The following is a 25,351-nucleotide window of genomic DNA, read 5'->3' as shown; positions in this document are numbered from 1 at the left end:
CTCTGCTTCTAGCCTTGCTATCATATTAGGTCTCTATTCAACATGTTCTATTAAGTGATTGGTTTTTTTTTCCTTTTCTTACTGAAAAAATTGATGAGTGCCTTATTAAGAAATCATCCAAGATTGCCCCCAATTCTCACAAAGGCTACTTGACCCTAACTATTGTTTTAAGCAGTTCCTGGAATCTTGGAGAATTATTGTAGCATAAAAGCAAGGTAGATTCTCTGAAGGAACAGGACATGGTTTGGGAACATTTCATTTTTAAAGAACTAATATTTCACTATTCCTTAGTGGTAAGAAGTAGGTTTTGTGGAGTGGTGAGGAAGTAAACTAGCTGTTTAAATGTCATTTCAGAAACATATATGAAACAATGTGCAAAATTTGCATGTGGGTGCTAAGTCACTTCAAGTTATGTCCAACTCTTTGCAACCCTATGAACTGTAGCTTTCCAGGCTCCTCTGTCCATGGGGATTTTCCAGCTGAGAATACCAGAGTGGGTTGCCAGGCACTCCTCTAGGGGATCTTCCTGAGCCAGGAATCGAACCCGTGTCTCTTATGTCTCCTGCATTGGCAGGCAGGTTCTTTATCACTAGTACCACCTTCTTAGGAGGAGGACTAGCACTTTCATCAGATTTTGTACAGGAGCCTTTTGGTCACCTGTGAAATAAATGCACATTACATGCCAGGTACCAAGAAACAGTACCATGTAAGAAACTTACAATGTTCTATGCTTAATAGTAGCCAAAAAAAAAAAAAAAAGCTAAAATCAATGGGGAAGCCAACACTCCCTTACAGCACTTTCTCATAATTATATGGCAAAGAGCTGTGGAGATGTCAGCCCCAGCTCACCCTTGTCCATCAGAGGCCTGTTGGCTCCCTTGAGCTCTCTGGAGTCTTGGGAAAATAGAGAAGAGAGCGCGGTTTATGCCTGTTTACACAGAACATTCCAGAGTCACACTGCCACCTTAGGAATCAGGCAATCATGATTTGCTTTATAAAGCCAAACTTTTAGGTGGGTTTGAGGTACATCTTGCTGAAATAGGAGTAGTTGACCTCTGAGATGACTGGGGAGCGAGTCATGTCAGTAGCTCAAATAGACACATGAGAGGAAAAGTGAATGTGTTAGTTGCTCAGTCATGTCCAGCTCATTGCGACTCTATGGACTGTAGCCTGCCAGGCTCCACCACGCATGGGATTCTCCAGGCAAGAATACTGGAGTGGGTGCCATGCCCGCCTCCAGGGGACCTTCCCGACCCAGGGATTCAGTCCACCTCTCTTATGTCTCGTGCGTTGGCAGGCATGTTCTTCACCACTAGTGCCACCTGGGAAGCCCAATATAGACCATACTTGTGCTCTATTTGCCCTTTTCCCTCTCAATCCAGTCATAATTGGGAACCCAAATTGCCTCTTCAGTCATTTGAGTTTATCATTTGATTTTATTCAGTCTTGATATCAGGACCTGAAAAATTTCTGACTTCTTCACACATGGAATTCAGAAGGTGATCAGCAAGGTAAGAATGATAGATTTAGCTGATATTTTCTCTTTCAGATAAAGTAAAAGCATCTTCATAGATTCTGTATTTTCCTTCAAGGGAATGCCTGTTTAGATGTGGCTGAACAGGTTTATCCTGCTCTATTCAAATTGGAAGCTACTTTCATTCTTTTATTCTCTTAATTTGGTAAATGTTTGTGGCATGCTGCTGTGCCGTGTGTGTGGTGGTGGGCTGTGTGCTGTGAAGGAAGCAATGAAGGACTGCATACGGCCTGTGCCCTGGGGCCATTGGAGAAGGAAGGCTTATTATGGGAAATTTAATAATGTAAGCATTGAATAGCAATTCAAGGCCAGGTTAAGGGAGGCCTCACAGGCTGTGATCATGATATTTCCCTGCATGAGGTGAGACTTGAACTGAGTCTTGAAGAAGGGCTGAGAGGAAGCAAGGAGGACATCTCCAAGTGGAAAAATTGGTGTGAACAAAGGTTTGAGTTTAAGGAATGCAGTGTGTGCATGTGTGTGTATGTGTGTGTGCACGTGTGTATATAAGGGCATGTGTTTAAAGCAGAGGAAGATAAAACTAGAAAGGTAGACTAGGAACAGACCACAGGAGACTTGGAATTTTGAGGGTACTTAAAACTTGATCCGGTAGATAATGGAAATTATTGGAAAGGTTATTGATGGGTTGAAAAAGGAAAATGACATTTATAAAAGCATGTATGATGTGCCAGGCTCTGTGTGGGTCCTTTATTTACATCAAATGTTTAATCTTAAAATAACTTGTCCTGGAAGCATCCCCATTTTTCAGTTGAAAAAAACAATTAAAAACATTTTTATTAAGGACATTATGTACCTCCTGATAAAAGTACAAAAATCATTTATAGAGTATTCTTGCCCCAAGTAGAATTTCTATGTGATCAAAAACACCATTAATAATTTATAGAACATACAGAAAACAGAGGAGCATGTGAAATGATACTTGAGATGCAAACAACAGAATCCAGAATCTGAAAAATGGCAGAATTTGAAGAGGAGTTTATTTGAGAAAATTTCCAAAGAAGAAAAAATAGTATGATGAAGTCCCTATGTATTTATCACTCAGCTTCAGCAATTATCAATTATGGCCAATCTTGTTTCATCTTTACTCCCCACTTTCCACCAGCCACTGATTATCTTGAAGGAAATCCCAGTTGTCATACTACTTCATAAATATTTCAGCATGTCTTTAAAAGGTAAAGACTCAAAAAACAAAACCACAATACTTTCATAGTAATTAATATGACTACAGTATTAATTACTATTAATCTTATATTAGTTTAATTAATAGTCATTGTTATTACTACAACTATTAATAATTCAACTAGTATTAAATTAACTATAATTCCTTAATACCACCAAATAGTCATCATTCACATTTCCTGGATTGTCTTATAAATTAGAAACAAATAATTTCTTATATTTCAATCAGAAACCAAATAATACCTATATATTGAAATTGCTTGCTATCTCTTTTTGAAATCTCTTGTTATCTCTTTTCATTGAGAAGCTCCTCTTCCCTCTCCTTTTTTGCTCTTGAAACTTCTTTGTTGAAGAAATCAGTTTTTGTTCCTAGAGTTTCCACATTCGAACTTTGCTGATACATCCCCTTGTTCAATGTAGCATGTTCCACTGTCCCTTAACTTCCTGTAAACTGGTAGCTGGCTCAGATTCTGAGTTGTTTTTTGGCAAGGATACAGGTAGTGGTTTATATCTTCTAATTTAAGCAATCCTACAACCAGGAAATGGAGAAGTCCCGGAGTTTCACTGAAGTCTCTCTGGTTCCAAAACTGTGCTCTGGGCTTCTCTTCCCATTGCCCTGTAGGATTAAGCTGGCAGAGAAAAATGGGAAGAATCCACAGGATGAAGGCTGGGCATGGTGAGACTGATTCATTTCAACATTTAAGTTCTAGACACTCCACAAAGCAAGAAGAGAGCAGACAGCTGTTGTAAAGACCCAGCCATGCGGTGATGAAGAGTGTGACCGAAAAGTCTTCTCTCTGTGTGGAGGACGGTACAAACCATAGGATCTTGTAATATTTTGGTTCTTGCAATTATGTTCTAAGAGGGTCTAGGTGCCTGGTTATGCAGAAATGTTTAGGTTTCTGTGATTTTTGAATGTTCTGCTGAACTCTGAGGGTAAAGGAAGGATCAGAATTACTCAGATTATTAATAGATAACTTTGATCACTTTTAAAATACTTTTATTTCTTTGTTCTGCCCTTTTCCAAAAAGGATTGAGATGAAAAATTTTTCTTTTAAAAGTGCATACTCCTTTTCAGATAAGAACACTGTATGTTCATTAACACACATACACACACAACCTCTACCTCAGAAATATTTAGCATAGAAACCTCACATGACAAGGCTTTGCTAGTGGTGGAAGGAAGGGATTACCTGGAGCTGACATTTAATGCTAACTTGTTGTGTGTTTGAGTTTGTCATGTATTCTATTTGTAATCAGAAAAAAACCCAACTAATACAGATGTGATTAAAAATAATTATAAAATGGAATCATATTGAACGTTCTTTTACAACTTCCTTTTTCATTCAACAATCTATCTTTGGAAATGGCATAGTTATATAGGAATAGGTATTAGTTACAATAATTATTATATAATTATACAAATTATTTATAATAATGTAAAACATAATATAATATACACTCATATAATTATTAGCTATTCTTATATAAACTACTAAATATTATTATATGATTATATGATTCTAAGCAATGCGTATATATAGTTACGGTATATTTTCTAATTTAAGCATAAATTAGAAAAATCTAATAGATGAAAAGATAATATAGTTACTGTATATAGACATTGCTTAGAAATTATAATCATGGAGGTGAAAAATTAAAATCACACCTCTTATTAATTGATCAGCAGTAGCCTTATATATTCATTAGGACAAATAATTGATTTGCTCCTGTCTTAATCCTGCTGTTTATTTGTCCTGCCTCTACCCACTGCCTAGATTTGGCCCCAAAGTCAGCAGTCCATGAAGCACTGTAGCACATGAACCTTTTTAGGCTACATTTCTGTTGTGGGCAGAGGTCTTCCATTTTTGGCATCCATAGACCAGGAGATAGGATCTTCTTTCCAAAAACCTAAAAAAAGATTTCAAAAGATTTCCTTGTATCAGAGGAAACATTGTGACAGGTGGGCTTTTTTAATCAAGTATCTGAGAGCACAGGACCTGAAGTGAGCACTGAGGTTCAAGCAAAAATAAGAAGCCAAGTGACTGCCCTGAAATTCTGAAATACATATTTTCCTTAATAACCCAGGGCTGAAACAAAGCTCTCTTAACTTTGATGGTAGTCTCACTGTCTTCGAGTTCATGTCCCCTCTGAATCACCAGGTTGTGAGATGGGTTTGGAAGGGATGCTGCGGCACAGACTGATCATTGGGTTTCTGAATTCATCTGCGCTTTTCTCAAATGTGGGGAGCAGGCCACAATGCAATTAAGCACCCAAACTGCCAAGTTCAGTTTCTGAATCCAGTATATCTCCCTAGGTCTGACCTGCATTTTAAAGACATCCACTAAATATACAATTTGGATGTATAATCTGCTTATCTGTCATAGGCACTGATACCAAGTATAGCTTATTTTAAAATAAAGACCAGACATCATAGACATGGAACTTACAATATAGTTAATTAAGCAAGTACTAATAAATAGCAAAAAAAAAAAAAAGCAAAAACAAAACAACCCTGGAAATTGAGCTCATACAAGCATATTTCTTCCAGCTTGGATTTTACTTTAACACATTATCTGCAATGGTTTTCTCAAATGGAGTGCTATTTACAGATATCTGCCAAGCCTCATCAAAACAAACAAGCCCCTATAATAAGAGTTAGCATATAAAGTGAGGCTGAACAGAGCAAAAATCTTTTCCCCAGGGCTCTCTTTTATCAAACAACCCTGCCTGAAGAATAGAGGCCAGTGTTTTATGTTTCAAGTGGACCATATGGCATGATATGAGTGCACTTTAATGACTTATTAGCATATTCTTCCAACTACGCTTTTCCTAGTTAAACCAGCTTGATAAAATCCGAATTTTAAAATATTTGCATGAAACCTCCTGGAATAAACAAGATTTGGTGATTTGTTTACCTTTGCTTGTAGATGAAAGAGAAGTCAGTTGATCCTTCGTGACATGAAAAAAATCAGATCAACCATCTCCTCTCTAGCCCTTTGGAGTGGAAGATTTTTGGAATGTCTACCACGTTATTCAGACGTTTTGGCTTTCCATGGCATGAAGATTCCATACTCTACCAAGAGTCTGTGCTTTAAAAATGCTTACTCTGTCTTCTGTGACCTCGATCCTTCCTTTGTGGGGAATGAGATGCTCAGGCTGAGATCTTGTTTGTTGCCTACTTGCCTCATTAAAAAGCCTTTTAGCATTTGCGGAAGGACCAGGCACCAGATCAGGGCCTGGGACTTACGGCTTTTTACTGTGGCTTGGTTAGGGGGCTATGTGAATCTAAGGTCTCGTCATGTCTCTGCTGTGACTGCTCGAATGGTGTCTGGGAATGGGATATGTAAGGAAGAACACAATGGAGCTGTCCACACAATCTAGGCAGAGACAGCTATAGGGTCTGTATGTTCTTGCACACATTGGAGCATTTTTTGTTCTCCTCAGATTTGTCTAAGTGTAAATATCTCCTTTTCTCTCTTTCCCAAGTTAGTTCTTGTTGCTGTCTGTGGACCAGGATGCTCTTGGTGGAGGTTGTCACTGACCACATAGGATGAGGGTGACAGTCCTTGTTGATCCCACAAAGGACTGTCATCTCTAGTACAACCACAATGATGTGGGTGTGTGAATATGGATTTCACTCCAGGAAACTTGTCTGTTTTATGGCAGATATTGCCACAACACCCTTCTCCCTAGTTATTTTCCAGTTAGAGGTTGCCCTGTGACAATATTACGGCCAATGAGACGTAAGTAAAAGTCTGTTGGATGCAGTTTTTGGCAAAACTTTTGCTTTCCTTGTATAAAGAGAGAAGGGCTTCTTAGCTGACCACCATCTCCTTGAGTGGAATGTAGATGAAACAACTGGAGGTGCTGCAGCTCTCTTGCAATTATGAGATGACAAGCAGCAGGAAAGAAGCCAGCACATTAAATAGGTGAAACAAATACACTGATTAGGAAACTGAAGCCAGAGTGGCTAAATGACTTGCTTAAAATCAACTAAACAAGTCCTCTGACCTCAAGTTCTGAGTTCATTCTGTGTATGTTGTTAGCAAATTGAAAGGCAATACGTCTTATTGTACTCTTCCTAAATGTCAGACCCTAAGCTAATATTTTAACTGTTATTTATTTAACTTTTATAAAAACTTGGTAAAGTTGTGCTATGGATTGAATTGTTTCCCCCCGCCTCCCGCAGTTAATATGTTGGAAACCTAACCCCCAATATGACTGTATTTGGAGATAGGTCTTTAGAGGGGTAATTAAGGTTAAATGAATTCGTAAGGGTGGGCCCTAATCACATAGGGTGAATGTCTTTTTAAGAAGAGTCTCCAGAGAATTTATGCTCTTTCTTTCTCTCTCAATCTCTCTGTCTCTTTCTCATTCTCTATGTGAGAACATAGAAACAGGGCAACGTTTTACAAGCTAGCAGAATTCTCACAAGGAAATGAACTGCCTAGCACTTTGATCTTGGACTTCCCAGCCTCTAAAATTTGAGAAACAAATTTCTGATTAAGCCCCCAAGTCTGTGATTTTTTTTTCTTTTTACAGCAACCTGAGTAGATGAGGCAGGTAGGTACTATTATTATGCCCCATTTGCAGGTAAGGAAACTGAAGCTCAGAAAAATTAAGTTATTTTCGGGGCTACATAGCAAATGACAATACTTGAGAACAGAGCTTGACAACTATTTCTGTAAAGAGCTAGGTAGTAAGTAGCTCAGGCTTTGTGGGCCATATGGTCTCCGTTGAAACTATTCAACTCTGTCTCTATAGTGTGAGAGCAGCCAAAAACAATGTGTGAATGAATGGGCGTGGCTCTGCTTTATCTGAAAGCTTTATTTACACAATCAAGTGGTAGGCTAGATTTGGCCCAAGGTTTAGCCCATTGTTTACCAACCATTCCTTTTAGAACAGCATTAAAGGGACCATGCTTTCTGAATTAGATGCACTGGATTTGAATTCTGCCATGTAGACTTCCCTGGTGGCTCAGATGGTAAAGCATCTGCCTATAATGCGTGAGACCCGGGTTTGATCCCTGGGTTGGGAAGATCTCCTAGAGAAGGAAATAGCAACCCACTCCAGTATCCTTGCCTGGAAAATCCCATGGACAGAGAAGCCTGGTAGGCTATAGTCCATGGGGTCACAAAGAGTCAGACACGACTGAAAGACTTCACTTTCATGTAGCTTTAGGCACATCCTATCATCCGGGCCCCGTTTTCCAAGTTAGAGTGGTACTGTCTGCCCTGCCAGCCTACCAGGGTCATTGTCAGGATCTCTAGATAGAGAAGGGCTCTGAAGATCAAGTGCTTAGCAGATACAATTTGATACCATTATAATTTGATACCCATATAGCTCAGAGTACTTCTGGAAACTCCACCCCAGGCAAAATATCTTTGGTTTAAAGACTGGAGTCAACTGAGGCTGACCTGGGTGCCCTCCAGGGAAGGTCCCTCCTCCTTTCACCAGGGGGCTTTGGGTGCAGTTGACCCTTGGCCAGACTCCTGGCTCCCTGGCATGGCGAGTTCTCTTTGGCTTTGAGCCTGCATCTGCAGTGACTGAGTTGTTTATTTGAACTAAGGATGGCTAGAGAGGGGTGCCACAGGGGGTTGTGATACTCCTGGTAAGGCAGAAATGAACCAGCCTGGGTCTCTGGAGTACACAAGTCTAAAAAGGAAAATGGATTCTGCTATCTTCCCCATGCCTTGAGAAACCAGAAACCAGACCAAAATCTGTCACTTTCTTCCATTCTTGATGGTTTCACTTTCTGCAGTATTATTTACTCTTCAAGGGAGACTGTATGTGCAATCTCTGGCCTCCAAAAATTTTTCTGGTCTCTGAGAATTTAGGATGCCAACTTCTTTTAAAGATGGAGAAGAAAGGGGCAGAGGAAAACCCTTAAAAACATCTTGGGGATCCAGAGAGGGTTTCTTTTAAATGTTGAAATGTTTCAGAATGCCATTCAAAGGCCTTTGGATTTGGGCTTCAACTACTCTTTAAAGCTTCCTCTCCAACTTCATTCCTAATCTGTCCAGTGAGCACTCAACCTGGATTTCTCATCCTGGCTGGATCATGTGGGTTAACGTTCCAGCCTTCACCAGCAATTCCTCTCCCTGGAATGCGCTCCCATTTTAAACTTTTGTCCCTGTATACATTATCTTCCCTCCAGCCAACTCTCCTGGCAACTCTTGCTTTACCTTTGAGAACACTCTCACAACTAAAGCCAGCTTTGTCACCTTGCCCTGTGCAGTAGGACTGTCCCCTCCCTCTACCCTATCCCCACAACACTTCATGTAGATCTCCAGTTCAACACTGAATTTTATTCATCTACTCCTCAGAGTTTCTTATGCTTGTGTGTGTATGTCACTCAGTCGTGTCCCACTCTTTGCGACCCCATGGACTGACTGTAACCCGTCCAGCTCCTCTGTCCATGGAATTCTCCAGGCAAGAATACTGGAGTGGGTTGCCATTTCCTTCTCCAGGGGATCGTCCCAGCCCAGGAATCAAACCCAGGTCTCTTGCATTGTGGGCGGATTTTTTACCATCTGAGCCACCAGGGAAGCTCTTCTTACACATAGTTGGTACTTAATACATACCAACGGAATACAGAAAGAAAGCAGCTAGGAGCTGAGGAAAGCAATGGCTTGGGAATAAAGAGACTCTGGTTCCCATCTCCCCATTGGGAGCTAAACGGGGTATATTAGGCATGAGAAAGTGCTTTGTAAACAGAATATGTCATGCACATTCAAAGTAATTCTTTTCTTTTCAGGATCAATTCTGTTTATTGCCTTTACGCTGCTTACCTTTAATTCCTCATTGTGTAACTCCTAAAGAAAGAACTCAGTCAATGAAATGGTGATTCGAGAACGCATCAGTGCCAGTTATGCTCTTGTGTCTCCAAAGAGAACTGACTCTTCCCTGAGATTCAGAGGATTTTATTTCTGGCCATGTCCTCATGTATTTCTATTTCCATGTTCTAACCTAATACCAGACTCGATTAGCATGTCAGCATGAAGACAGACTAGTCTCTGAAATCTGATCCTGGCGGGCTCCATCCCTAGCTTCATCTCCAGACTGTGTTTTCTGGAACCCTCCTCCTGATGACTACCCGATTAGAAGCTGCTGCATGTCCTCATCTCCTTAGCCATATTTTCTATGGTCACAAACTCAGGGGACAGCAATGTTGGCAAATCTCTCTTAATGTGCCTAATTAACTTGCATATGCCAGAGACAGGAGCCTGTACTATTTATGACACAGAGAAGTGAGAAAATGTCCCCTACCATGGGTATCAGGTAACTAACGCAGTCCTGCCAAAGTTTGGTTGTGAAACACGAAGCCTCTGAAACCTGTTGGTGTTAAGTGCACACCAAATATTCAATCCAGACATGTCGTGCTTGAGCTATTCTGGGGCTCATAAACCTTTCATCAGAATCAGAGGTGAAATATTTGGCCTTATTTGTAAGTCCCATATTTCTAAAGACCTTGGGGGCTCATTTAGTATTCCCAGCAGAAAGGTCACAAGGTTGGTTTTCAGGGGTCCTGGTTTAGTGGAACTGATGACTTCAAGCAGGAGATACTTTCACGATTTTCCAGGAACCAGCACCTCACTCCTCCTGTGTGTTGCCTACTCTGGTTCCTTTCCCTCTCCTTAGCCAAACCCCTCCACCACAAGCCCCCTAAACACAGGCACTGTTGTATAGGGTTGTTCAGAGTGCTTACATTTTCTGACCAAAACACTGACACCTTTATTTAATGGTAATATTAAGGAAGAAAGCTACTCCTTTTTAGGCAAAATATGTTACAAAAGGCTTTGAAAGTTGTGATTTTATTGGCGGAGGGGTTACTTAATTTTATAGAAACCTGAAATCTAAGGGTTAGAAGGGTCCTTTGAAATCATCTAGTCCACCCTTAGTTTTCCAGGTGAATGGACTGAGATCCACAGAGGAAAGGTGACCAGCTCAAGAGCTCACAGCTGAGTCATAGTATATCTGCACTCTTACATATCAGCTCTTGAACCTCAGGCAAGTTATCTAACCCCTGATGGCCTCTGTTTCCTCATAGAGGTTCTGAGGATTGAGTGAGATGATCCACTCAAAATAATTGGCACAGTGCCTGGCACGGAGTCAGTGTATCATTTTTCTAGATTCCATATATATGCAGTAGTGTGTGATATTTTTCTCTTTCTGACTTATTTCACTCTGTATGACAGACTCTAGGTCCATCCATGTCTCTACAAATAACCCTGTTTCATTCCTTATAGTGGCTGAGTAATATTCCATTGTATTTATGACCCACATTTTCTTTATCCTATTTCCAAGGCAGGAATAGAGACTCAGACATAGAGAATGCGCATGTGGATGCGAATATCAGGGAAGAAGAGGGTGGGATGAATCGGGAGACTGGGATTGACATATACACAATAATACTATGTGTGAAATAGACAGCTAGTGGGAAGCTGCTATAAAGCACAGGAAGCTCAGCTTGGTGTCTGTGATGACCAAGAGGGGTGAGATAGTGGGAGGATGAGAGGGTGGTCCAAGAGGGAGGGGATATATGTATATTTATGGCTGATTTGTACAGCAGAAACTAATGGAACACTGTAAAACAATTGTATTCCAACAGAAAAAATGAGTGTGCCAGCTCAAACTTCCAGGAGAAAAGAGTAAGAATTTGTATTCTCCCCAGTCCTTGCCAGTGTTTAAATAGAAAATTTTCATGTTTCTATTATTACACATTGAGCCTTTCCTCGCTGCAATTTACAGCCATTGTTTTAATTTATAATTTAAAAAATTATTTTTATAAAAGTAATATAGTACTGAACAAAAAGAATTCAGAGCAAAAAAACCATATATAATGAAAAGTAAGTCTGCTCCCATTTCTGTTTTTCTTTCTGCCGAGGAAGGTTACTTATTTCTTTATTATTCCTTATGTATCCTTCCAGGGTTGTCCACGTGATTACAAACATAGATGCAAGGTGTTTGTGTATGTGTGGGTACATATGTACATATATATGTATGTACTGTACTCATACACTTAATTATCCTATCTGTGCTGTCTGCATGTTGGTGTTTCTACTTAACAAAAGGCCTTGGAGGTTATTTCAATTCAGGATTATTAATATTTATTTCATTTTAAAATGTCCAATTAAAAAATCTACATTCCACTTATTTACATCTTTGTAGGAAAACAGAACACTTCTTATATCCAACTTTATGCTTGATCTAGATATTCACTTCTAGTACCCTACTTTGAGATGCCCTGCAGTGAGGTGCCTCTTGACTTCTGTTTAGGGCCAGGCTCTTCTAGCCAAAGCCAAGCAGTTATCCAGGTAATACAGACAGAAAGGCTTTACCTAGGTGATTGCTGTAAAAGCACATATTGGTAATGACAATGACAGAAGAAATAGCTGAGAAGTGTTTTGTTGGCATACAAAGGACGCAGAAGTATGACTTCGATGTTAATATCTGCTATTATCAAGCCCTTACTATTGCCAGACCTTGCATTTTATGTGAATTATACTTTGTTACTCTCCGTATTTCTATGTGGAGAAGGCGATGGCATCCCACTCCAGTACTCTTGCCTGGAAAATCCCATGGACAGAGGGGCCTGGTGGGCTGCGGTCCATGGGGTCGCGAAGAGTCAGACACGACTGAGCGACTTCCCTTTCACTTTTCACTTTCATGCATTGGAGAAGGAAATGGCAACCCACTCCAGTGTTCGTGCCTGGAGAATCCCAGGGACGGGGGAGCCTGGTGGGCTGCCATCTATGGGGTCACACAGAGTCGGACACGACTGAAGTGAGTTAGCAGCAGCAGCAGCAGTATTTCTATGAGGTTAATATTATCATCACTCCCATTTTATAGCTATTGAGCCTGGGCTGGGGCTCATGGCACTTAAATAACTGATCTAGGGTCTCAAGGATGTAAAAATTAGTAGACCCTGGATTTAAACTCAGGTGAATGTGACACCAGCACCAAAGCCCACTTTCTAATGTCTGCCATAATGCCTCCACATACACATCTATAAGTTAATTTAGTTAGTGATAAAAGGATATATTTTTAAGTATCAGAACTATTAATAATTATTTAATATTAATTTTTATAACCATGCTGGTTATCAGATATTTTAATACCACTCTAGATTTTATTCATTGCTCCCCCAAATCTGACTGATATTCTAGTTAAATTGAACCAGTCTCTCCTACCTAAAAATACCTTGTGCTTTCCTGTACTAGTATATACTTTGGTTCTAGAAATGCTGAAAAAAGTCCTCAAGTTAGCCAGTTCTGTTTTGCAACAAATGTGTATAGAGCAATTACTAGGTCACAACTAAAAAGAAAACAGTAACAAGGAACTGGAAATGATGGAAAATTCCAGGATGTGGCTTTTGTCTAGTCTCTGTTTGTTGGCTGAGTCAATAGACTTGAAGGACTCCCTTCTTCACTGCATGTTTTGCAGGACACCTCAGCACCTCTTTCTCTTTGAAAAGAGGAAAAACACTTCCCTCTCCATTGTTTCATTTGCCTCCATCTTTCCCCATTTTCTTCCACTTCCTTAACCCAAGGTAATACTCTCATTTTGAATTTTTCTCCATCCTTATCTGAGAACAGAAGGGATACTGGTGATGGGGAAGTGGAGGAATGAAGGAAATAACTAATGTGGTTCTGCATGATAATGTGAAAGGTGAACTTTGTTGTCAAGAGGTAACTTGTGAATATAAGACTGTTAGGGGGAAAAGTGTTCTTCACTCAAAGATTTGGAGAGCACTGTGAGTGAGAGTTAATGTGTGCTGTGGGAAGCTAAGTGTGTGATTCAGCTGGAGCTTACTGAACGTTCTCTTATAACCACTTTGGTCTGTTTGTTACTTGAACTTAGCTGGCATCCTCCTCCTCTCCAGTTCAAGGTTTCTTACCAGTGGCACTTATTGACATTTTGGTCTGGATAATTCTTGATTGCAGGGTGCTATTCTGTTCATTATAGGATGTTTAACAGCGTCCCTGGACTCTTCTCACTGAATGCCAGTAGTATTCTACCATCCAAGTCTTAATGTCAAGCATGTCTTCAGATATTGCCAAATGGCCCCGAGGGAGGGGCAAAATTGCTCTCAGTTGAGAACCACTGCTGTAGCTATTCCTTCTGCCTGGCACACTCTTCCCCTAAAGGGCCTTATCCATACCCTCTCACCTCCTTCAAATCTCAGTGCAGATGTTACACCACTGAGGCTACTCTGACATATTTAATCACACAAACTCTTAATCTCTTAACCTGTATCCCTTACCCTCCTCTACTTTTTAATTTTCATGACGATCTAATGTACCAAACAATGTGCTTATTTTTATGTGTTTGTATTTCTTTTTCTTACTCAAATGTAAGCTCCTTGAGAGACCAGTTTTGTTCCCTGTTACTTCCTAAGCACTTAGAGCAGTTCCTCACATACTATTTAAAAAAATAAAAATACATATGCAATGGTCTACAGTGAAAAGTTGAGCCCTAACTTCTGTACTCTGTGTTTCCAGTTCTCTTCCCCAAATCAAGTAACCATTTTTTTTCTAGTTGCTACTATATCCTTCTGGAGTTTCTTCATGCAAAGTCAAGTAAGGGGGAACGTATATTTCCTATCCAAGTTTTATTCTATTTTCTTTTTTACCAAAAGTTGGCATACACATACACCTGCTCAGCACCTTCTTTTTCATTTAAACTTATATGCATTTTGAAAATGCTATTTTTGTCTAGGAAGATTTTTCTCTCCTGTTTGAACTTTTCCTCTCTGTGCTTAAAACTTGAAGATCTACAGTCCTGGAAACAGTGACCTGACTTCCTTGTCCTTTAACAACAACAACAAAAAAACTTGATTTGCCCTTTAAACTTGAATTCAGATTTCAGTCACACCCCAGCAAGGTCTAAGCCAGTCAGAGGTCTGCCTCCTTGCTCCTTGCATGAGAGCTACTCATTGACTCAAGTCCATATGTCATTTGATTATTTTGGATTATATGACAAGCTCTTTTTTTTTTTTTTTTTAGTATAAATTTAATTGGTTCCCTTTAGGAGAGGGCCAAGCGTTGGTTCTTCTTGGAAATCAGCCATTCTGTGAGGGGATGCAGACTCTGTTGATTTGGACCTTTGGGCAAGAATCCCCTGGGGTGTTCCTAGGCAGCCTTTCAAGCTGTAACTACAGAAGGGAACCGGGGTGGGACAAGTACCTTGTGCAGCTTTGACTGCACTGGAGGTGACCTAGACTTTTGTTTACAACCAGCTCCTCTGAATGTCAGTGGAGAGAGAGTGGCTCTTTGCCCTGTTTATACATATACTGAGCCTCCGGTAAGCCTGAAAAGCAACTTAGGAGTCTAAATGTTTGAAAGGCTCAGGGACGAATATCTGGCCTGGTGCCAGTGGTGTGACTCTGTGATGGGCACTTCATCCTAGGGAGGCAAATGAATGGTGTGTGTTTTGAAATTAAGCACTTGGTGATTATTACGTTCTTAAAACATTTAGCTCTCAACTTATCAGACCTCAATGTATGACATTTCATGTTAGCCAAAACAGCTGTATTTTTTAAAGAGCTAAAAGATAAAATACATACCAACCTTTGAAACTGTAAACAAAGAATTAGAATGACAGATCACTACTGTTATCTTGGGTGTACATAAGAAAGATCCTCTTCTCATTTGGGAGGGATGTGTTCAGGTCATGGTACATTGTTTTTCTCTCCTTCGTTCCAGAAAGGTTAACAAGAAGTTGCAGCAGGCAAAAAGAACAGCTGGATCGTGCATCTTTCAAAATGGAAAAACTTGTGCCTTAATCATGGATGAACCCACAAGGAAATACTTTAGAAAAGACTGAGCTCATCCATCCTTTCGTAGAATATGCAATCTAATCAGCACTCCGAGGAAAGCAGAAAGGAAGGATTAAAAATAAGAGTCTGTGTTTACTTTTGTCTGGGATCTATGGAAATGTAGGTTTATGACTTGACTTGCACTGTCATAGTTAAAATAGATTGGATTTCACAAGGTAAGTGGTGGACCATGGGCCCTGTAGAGCAGCAGACAATAAACTGCCTTTCTTTTCTCAAGCTTGGAAGCTGCACTAAACTCTCAGAAGACTTTCCAACTGCACAGTGGCCAGTGGTGGCCATTGCCCTGCCCTCTCCTACCCTCCACCTTTACAGTCACTGACTCCCACAGCAGAATCACAGTCAGGTCTCCAATAACCGTATTTAGTAATCGTTTGTTGGGAAGAGAGACACCCAATAGTTTGGGGTCTTTTTCATTATTTAATTTATTTTTAATATACAAACAAATAGAGTTTATTTCAAGCTTGAAAATGATATTCTATTTCTTTTTTGCAATTTGATCTCAGATTTTCGATTTGTAATGTGTTTGGGGGGAAGAGTCTAGTACTCTTCTTTTTAAACAGTTTTATTGAGATATAATTCACATATTATATAGTTCATCCATTTAAAGTATACAATTCAGTGTTTTTTAATATATTCACAAAGTTGTGCAGCCACCACAAAAATGTAATTTTAGAACAGTTTCATCACTCCAAAGAGAAATCCTATGCCTATTAGCAGTTATTCCCTATTTCCCCCACTCCCCCACTGGCAGCCATAGTCTTCTTTCTATCTCTGCAGATGTTTCTATTCTGCACAATCTCATATAATGAAAATCGTTCAATATATGGTTATTTATGACTGGCTTCTTTCACTTGGTCCATGTGTGCTGTAGCTTGTGGCAGTACTTAATTTCTTTTTATTACTAGGTAATATTCCATTGCATAGATATACATTTTATTCATTCATTCATTCATTCATCAGTTAGTGAGTATTTGGATTGTTTCCACTTCTTGACTATTGTGAATAATTTTTAGTGATTATACATGTACAAGTTTTTTTGTGGATGTGTATTTTCTTTTTTTTTTTTTAACTGTATAAACTATTTTTTCACACAGCACCCACACATTATTTCTTCTTGGACACACCCACAGTGCGACCACGGTGGCCTGTGGTCTTGGTGTGCTGGCCTCGAATGCGGAGTCCCCAGAAGTGGCGCAGCCCTCTGTGGGCCTGAATCTTCTTCAGGCGCTCCAGGTCTTCGCGGAGTTTGTTGTCTAGACCGTTGGCCAGGACCTGGCTGTATTTTCCGTCCTTCGTCCTTCTGTCTGTTTAAGAACCAGTCTGGGATCTTGTATTGGCGTGGATTCTGCATAATGGTGATCACACGTTCCACCTCGTCCTCGGTGAGCTCTCCTGCCCTCTTGGTGAGGTCGATGTCCGCTTTCCTCAACACCACATGAGCGTATCTTCGTCCCACACCCTTAATTGCAGTGATGGCAAAGGCAATTTTCCGCCGCCCATCGATGTTGGTGTTGAGTACTCGCAAGATGTGCTGGAACTTCTCAGGAATTACTAGAGACATGGTGGCGGCCCCAGCGGCGGCATGTAGGCCTCCAGTGGAAGAGCTGGATGTGTATTTTCGTTTCTTTCTTTTCTTTCTTTATTTTTTTACTGTCACCTTGTTTATTGAACTTATATGCACAGTACATCATGCAAAATGCTGGGCTGGATAAATCACAAGCTGGGATCAAGATTGCTGAGAGAAATATCAACAACCTCAGATATGCAGATGACACTGTGTTTTCATTTCTTTTGGGTATATACCTGCAGGTAGAACTGCTGGTTATACGGCGACTTTACTACTGTCTGATTTTTTATAGAGCCAGGAGTTTCTGTCAGGACTTGCGTGAAGAATACATATTTGAAAAGGCAGAGAAAAGTCTTATTTTCAGACATTTTAAAAGGTGCTAAATGAATACCATAATCAGTTAAATGTAACTTCGATGATTATTAAATTGAAAAATATGAGGCAAAAAAGAAGTTAATTAAACACTTTCATTATTTGAGCCTTAAAGTTTTTATTTCATTGGACTTTATTTCATTGACCTTAAAGTAACTTCATTGTTTGGGAATCTAAAATTAGGTTTAATTTTTCTATTTATTTTTTACTTTTTGCCTGTGTTCCTACCACTATTTCACTGCAACTTCCCCTAATGATTTGTGCCATGACTGTCAATATAGAAGAAGGTTTACCTGATTTGCAGAAAAAGAAGAAGAAGAAAAAGAAAACACTCCTTCCCCAACAGAGGTTTTACATAAGTGTGAACATATATTTCACATTCTGGTAAGGTAGAGTATTACACTAATCTAGCTGAGTCTTTTCTTAGTCATCTACCACCTGGTCTGTATACACTGAGTTACACTTGAATTCTAGTTAAACCCAGCAGATCCATCTAACCGCTCCTAAGGTCGAAATCCAGATATGAGATGCTTCACTGCTACTCAACTTATCAAAGAAGGCTGAATTCAACCAGGGTCCCATCTTTCTGGGGTGGAATCTAGGAAATATCAAGCACTTTCTTATAATACTGTGAGTAAAAGACTCTTGAACTCCGGGTTTGCTTTGTTCCAATACTCCACACCAGTCCATGGCATGAAGAAAGCAAAAACCTGACAAGTTAAAGCCCAACTTTCAAGACTTTGAAAAGGGCTGTGGAAATAATTTTCTCTCCTATTTTAATGCTTCTTAACCCTGATTATAGTTATAAATAATGCTTATTTTTATCTAATGAGGCTAACATCACGTATGATAGCACTTTATCTGAGGAGGCATAAAAATAGAGCAAGAAATCATTACTAACAATGCAAAGCAAATTTGAAAAATCAGCAAAGTTTAAAATAAAATGTTCCTAGTTGATGTCATGTGCTACTTGCCTAATGATAAAGGTAGAACATGATTATAACTCAATCCAGAGGACTTTTTCAATTTCTTCTGTGGTACTGCAGGCCTTGGGTGACTCCTTTGTATATACCTGGGCACAACTGCAGCTCAGGAAATTCTTGCTTCTGGGGATGTAATGGATACCTACAATTTTTTGTCTGTTCAGCATCCATTCCCCTCTTTTTTAGTAACCAGATTCCTTTGAGAGAATTCCCCTCTCTTGTAAAGTGTGCCATTTTGAAGGGACTGCCCTGCCCCTGATTAGGTGATGGTCACGTGACCTGAGCCTGGCCAATCAGATGTTCTTTCTTGGTAATCTGACTCTTGAAGAGTGGACTCTGTAAGACAAAGGCAGATAATAATTTCTCCAGGCAAAGGCACTCTGAGACCAACCTTAGAACCTGGCACTGCGAATGTCCTGGCCTTTCAGCCTTTCTTGATTTTTCCATTAAATTCTCTTCAGTTCAGTTCAGTTCAGTCACTCAGTCGTGTCCGACTCTTTGCGACACTATGAATTGCAGCATGCCAGGCCTCCCTGTCCATACCAATTCCCGGAGTTCACCCAAACTCGTGTCCATCCAGCCATCCAGCCATCCAGCCATCTCATCCTCTGTTGTCCCCTTCTCCTCCTGCCCCCAATCCCTCCCAGCATCAGAGTCTTTTCCAATGAGTCAACTCTTCGCATGAGGTGGCCAAAGTACTGGAGTTTCAGCTTCAGCATCATTCCTTCCAAAGAACACCCAGGGCTGATCTCATTTGTGTGTGTGTGTTTTTTAATCTCCTTTAGAATGGACTGGTTGGATCTCCGTGCAGTCCAAGGGACTCTCAAGAGTCTTCTCCAACACCACAGTTCAAAAGCATCAATTCTTCAGTGCTCAGCTTTCTTCACAGTCCAACTCTCACATCCATACATGACCACTGGAAAAACCATAGCCTTGACTAGATGGACCTTTGTTGGCAAAGTAATATCTCTGCTTTTTTAATAAGCTACCTAGGTTGGTCATAACTTTCCTTCCAAGGAGTAAGCATCTTTTAATTTCATGGCTGCAGTCATCATCTGCAGTGATTTTGGAGACCAAAAAAATAAAGTCTGACACTGTTTTCACTGTTTCCCCATCTATTTCCCATGAAGTGATGGGACCAGATGCCATGATCTTAGTTTTCTGAATGTTGAGCTTTAAGCCAACTTTTTCAGTCTCCTCTTTTACTTTCATCAAGAGGCTTTTTAGTTCCTCTTCACTGTCTGCCATAAGGGTGGTGTCATCTGCATATCTGAGGTTATTGATATTTCTCCTGGCAATCTTGATTCCAGCTTGTGCTTCTTCCAGCCCAGCATTTCTCATGATGTACTCTGCATATAAGTTAAATAAGCAGGGTGACAATATACAGCCTTGACATACTCCTTTTCCTATTTGGAACCAGTCTGTTGTTCCATGTCCAGTTCTAACTGTTGCTTCCTGACCTGCATACAGATTTCTCAAGAGGCAGGTCAGGTGGTCTGATATTCCCATTTCTTTCAGAATTTTCCACAGTTTATTGTGATCCAAACAGTCAAAGGCTTTGGCATAGTCAATAAAGCAGAAATTCTCTTATCCCCTTGTTAACTCTGTCAATTCACTTTTGTTTCTTTCAATAAAAACCCAAATTGATAACACAGGTACCATGAGGTTCTTTCTTAGTGTGGCAGTACTCACACTCACCCATCACACCCTCCTTCAGTTCAATTAAGTTCAGTCGCTCATTCATGTCCGACTCTTTTTGACCCCATGGACTGCAGCACGCTAGGCTTCCCTGTCCATTACCCACTCCCAGAGCTTGTTCAAACTCATGTCCATTGAGTCAGTGATGCCATCCAACCATCTCATCCTCTGTCGTCCCCTTTTCCTTCTGCTTTCTATCTTTCCCAGCATCAGTCTTTTCCAGTGAGTGAGTTCTTCCCATCAGGTGGCCAAAGTATTGAAGTTTCAACTTCAACATCAGTCCTTCCAATGAACACCCAGGACTGATCTCCTTTAGGATAGACTGGTTGGATCATTTTGCAGTCCAAGGGACTCTCAAGAGTCTTCTCCAACACCACAGTTCAAAAGCATCAATTCTTTGGTGCTCAGCTTTCTTTATAGTCCAACACTCCCATCCATGCATAACTACTGGAAAAAACATAGGTTTGACTAGATGGAAAATCATGTCTGCCTTCTTAGAGCAGAACATTTCTCACTGAGCATCCACCTGAGGTTCAGATTTCAATTGTGATACATTTTATTCCTTGGAAGGTAGCACAGTGTACTGAGAAGACAGTCCACACCCTGGAGTGGAATTACCCATATTAAAATCCTGGCCTTGTGCCTTAACTAAACCTGTCTACTTATCGGTTAAAAGAGAATAGTAGTATCTACTTTATAGGGTAGTTGAGAAAATTGAATAAGATCATTCACATAAAGTGCTTAACGTAGTACTGGGTACATAATACATCCTCAACAAAATTAACTATGGGGACAATAGCTTAAATCTACTTCCTTAGATTTCCTTTTATTTGTTCTGTGTGGCATCTCTTTTTGGATAATAGGATTAAGCAAATATGATGTCTCTCAGGTACAAAGATACAGTGTGATCAAGTGAACATGTGTTTGGAGTTATTAAGCAAGCAGTGATTTTAAGAGGCTGGAGTCAGGGACTCTGCTGAAATAGAGCTCTCTGTATTTAATTATTATCTATTACATTCTCTCTCTTTTTACATCATCTCCTCGGATTCCTCTTTTTTCCTTGACTTTTTATGGTCAAATCTTGCAGCTGAACATACCTCTAATTCAAGAAATAGTTATTGAAGGCCAGCATTGAACATAAAGATGAATTAGAATGCTTAACACTCTTCTTCATCTTCATTTCTATTGCTTTCCCTGACATTCATGCTCTTGGGAATTCTTACTGAAATGGTCAAAAGGACTTCTTAACTGATCTTCTTTTCTCTTCCTCCCACCACTCAAATCTGTCTGCCAGATTAATCTTCCTAAAATTCAGCTCCGACTACATATATCAGCAAAACCCCCTGTTATTCATCATTATGGTCCAAATAAGTTCAACTGTCTTATCTCTAGTGTGTGGGGTCTTACAATATGGTGCCACATTTTCTTCTCTGTCTTCTCCCTTCTGTTCTCCATTGCCCTGACCATCATCTCTTCCTCTCTGGCAAGATTTGCAATTCCCTCCCAAAATGGGTCAAAACCTTGACCATTCTTTAAGATCAGGAATAAATGTCACTAGTCTAAGAAGTTTTTCCCAGTTTACTAAGACACACAAAGGCTCTCCCTCCCCTGAAGCTCTAGAGCACACTATAACTCTGTTTCCAGCTTTTTAAGATTCTGCTTTATTTCATAGACATTGAGGTAAGACAGATAGGACTCCTGGACTATAAGAAGAGAGATTCTGAAATGTACTTCCAAGGAGAGAGTGGGGAATTTAGTTTTCTCTGGAAACTTAAAGACAGGAATACATATTTCAGGGAAATTTTTTTATAAGATCCTGTTCTGCCTGGAAGTCAGTCAATGAACTAACATCTGCCAAAAGATTGGGTAATTACAATTCTAGTAAGTTTCTGGAGATAGTTTAAATTCCTTGAGACTGCATATGCATTTAGACAAGAAGAGAGAATACTAGCATGGACTCTCAGGAAGGAGATTAAAGACTACCTGGATGTATTTTTCCTTTGCCAAAGGAAATAGTTAGTAGCCAGGGGAAACCCCTAGAGGAGGGGTTGTTTTGAGAGTCTCTGTACCTTCTTGCATGCAAAGTTTCTTCAGTCGTGTCCGACTCTTTGTGACCCTATGGACCACAGCCCACCAGGCTCTTCTGTCCACGGAGATTCTCCAAGCAAGAATACTGGAGTGGGTTGCCATACCCTCCTCCTGGGGACCTTCCCAACCCAGGGAGTGAACCCGCGTCTTTTACGTTCTACCTGCATTGGCAGGGTTCTTTACACTGACCTTTCCCACTGCCATGTCAGTCTTAGGCCTGTCCTTCACCTTCCACCAGAATCAAAGAGAACTTTCTCTGTGTCCCTTTCCTTTAGGGATAGGTTATAAAGCCATCTCAGATTCTGAGCTAAACTATCAGTCATATTGTGCCTCTTGTGCTCAGTTGTGTCCAACTCTTTAGCGACCCCAGGGACTGTAGCCTGACGGACTCCTCTGTCTAAGGATTATCCCAGCAAGAATACTGGAGTGGGTTGCCATTACCTCCTCCAGGGGATCTTCCCGACCCAAAGATGAAACCCATGTCTCCTTCGGTTCCTGCATTGGCAGGTGGATTCCTTTACCACTGAGCCACCTGGCAAGCCCCTATCAGTCATATATCTTGGCTCAAAGAATAATATTTATTCACCTATAATGTGGATTTATTTATTCCACCTTTTAGTTCTATTGATTTTGTTTTGTGTATTTTGAAGTTTATATTAAAAGGCACATGTGAATTTAGGATTGTTACATTTTTCTGGTGAATTGATTCTTTTATCATTATGAAATATTTTTTGCTATCTCTGGTAATATTCCTTGAAGTCTACTTTGATAGTGAGGCCATATCACTTTTTGCGGTTGACATTTGCAAAATAATTTTTTTCCATCCTTTTACTTTCAGCCTCTTTTAGCCCTTATATTTAATCCTCCTATAAATAGTATATAGTGGATTCATTGAGTTATTAAAAAATATGATAATCTGTCTTTTAATTGGAGTGTTCAGTTCATTAGCATTTAATGTAATTATTTATCTAGCTACATTTATGTATCCTATTTTCCCATTTGTTTTCCGTTTGCTTGTTTTCATAAAGAGCTGCATTTGAATAGGAAACTCATGGATACAGTGCTTCTACCCTTATTTGGTAATATTTTAGAATATCTTAACCCATGAAGTAAGGGGTCTTTCTGATATTACTTAAATGTTGCCAGGTGAACATCTGATTTTTTGCCTATCAGTAAGGGAATGTCCCAATTATTTAACACTTAAGCCATTTTCAGTTTTACTTTTTAAGTGGTAGCTCAGAGACCATCTTCTCCCATGTCTTTTACATGGTTTGGGCTGATATAATACAATGGAGTTCCACAAGAAGGATAATTGAGTCAAAGAGTATTAGACAAGTGTATAATTAATGGTGTACATTACTCTATTGTTTTCCAGGTAGGTGGTAGCAATTTACTATGCAACTAGAAATGCATGAGAGTGCCAATTTTGCCAAACTTTTAGCTGCATTGGATATTTTCATGTAATATAAAAATTACTTTATTTACAAATTTAATTATACCTTAACTTTGGGATTATATTTAGTATACCCTAAATTTTGTATGTTCTGTAAGAACCTCAGAGCAATATGGGAAAATATAAAATAACTATTATTCTGAAAGTTCTAAAGAATGTTTTTACATAGGCAGAGTGAAAAATTCTAGAGAAGATCCAGGGAGACTAAAAAAATTCCCTGCTTGATTCCTGAAGAACACAATTGCTACTTAATAAGTCTTTCTATTAAGAAATCCTCCTTTTCAAAACCTCATGCCAAATCTATATTCTGTTTCATTCTAAGGCATTGTCTCAAAAGGAATTTGCAAGATGCAAATTTTGATGCATCTAAGAAACAACTATGTGCTCAGAATGGTGATTGGCCCACCCTGACATCAGGGGAAAATAAAAATCTTTGCTAATTAGGTGCTTTTGTAGTATGGAAACAATGATTTCTACTATGAAATTGAGTATGAGAATTTCTTTCATTATAAACTACAATTCTTTGTTATGTGAAAGCAAGAACTAATTTTATTTTCAGATCAATATATGGTGTGATGAATTAGTAGATGTGAAATGTTGGACATAGTATAAAATAGCAAATTAATTAGGCTGATTGAGTTTGGGAGCATCTGTCTAATCAGACCACATGGCTATGGCCAGGTTACACAAATCACATAGGTTGCTGCTCTGGAGTTTTCTGGATTGTAGAGAACTTCCTGATTGAGACAGGCCTCTGAAAAATCACAATGGGACTTTGAACAAATGCTTTCATCTCTAAGGCTTGTCTCATAAAATTGGTGTGGTTCTGAAATGTGTTTTCTCAAAGGGTGTAATGCGTATTTGCTTTTTGTTGGGCGGGCTGAGCCAATAATGATTGCAATCGATAAGAAACCCTTTCATCACTTGAGTTTTATGATAGTGACTTTAAGGGTCTCCTGACATGAGATGAACTCAGTTAAGTTTTATTGGTAATTTGCCAGATATGCGTCATGAAATCTACTCAGAGGAGTTCAGAATTCATTTTCATCTGCACCTATTGAAAGCCTCCAAAGATTATAGGAGACCTAAACCCATTTCCAACCTGGTCAGCATCTGGGGGTAATAGCCTACACAATCGGCTCCCAGCTGTCCAGACCAGTTCTCACAGGAACACTGACTGGCACAGATTTTCTATCTGAGCTTTATTCCTCTCCTTTGCCTGTCTTTCCTCTAACTTTTGCCCCCCTACAACTCCTGCCCCTCCACATACACACTCATATACCCTATCTAGCTGTCCCCTGAAAGTAGGAGATAGTCTGCTTTGATGGTGTTCTAAGCTCTAGCTGCCTTCATGAAACTTAAAAAAAAATTATAAAACATTCTTAAATTATTTTTGAGTTGTAGTGATGCTTTAGATCTGTAATTTCACTTAAGCCTTACAATGATATTTTGAGAATATAATAATTCTTTTATAGAGGAGGAAATTGAGGCTAAGCAAAATTAAGCAACTTGCCAAACATCACACCGCTATTTTACTTGGTGGATGAGGAATACTGTACACAGATCTAACTTGACTTCAATGTCCATAACCTTTCCAGATACCACTTTGGCTTCC

The 25,351-nt window shown here is 39.7% G+C and overlaps 1 pseudogene; it reads right to left on the bottom strand.

Moving 5' to 3' along the window:
* Positions 1-16,679: 16,679 nt before the first annotated feature.
* LOC128046721 (40S ribosomal protein S18-like) lies at positions 16,680-17,171 on the bottom strand (annotated as a pseudogene).
* Positions 17,172-25,351: the final 8,180 nt, after the last annotated feature.

Source organism: Budorcas taxicolor, chromosome 4 (genome assembly GCF_023091745.1).
Source record: "Budorcas taxicolor isolate Tak-1 chromosome 4, Takin1.1, whole genome shotgun sequence".
In the NCBI taxonomy this organism is placed as follows: domain Eukaryota; kingdom Metazoa; phylum Chordata; class Mammalia; order Artiodactyla; family Bovidae; genus Budorcas; species Budorcas taxicolor.
Note: the sequence above shows the minus strand (reverse complement) of the source record. Positions and strands in the feature narration are given on the sequence as shown.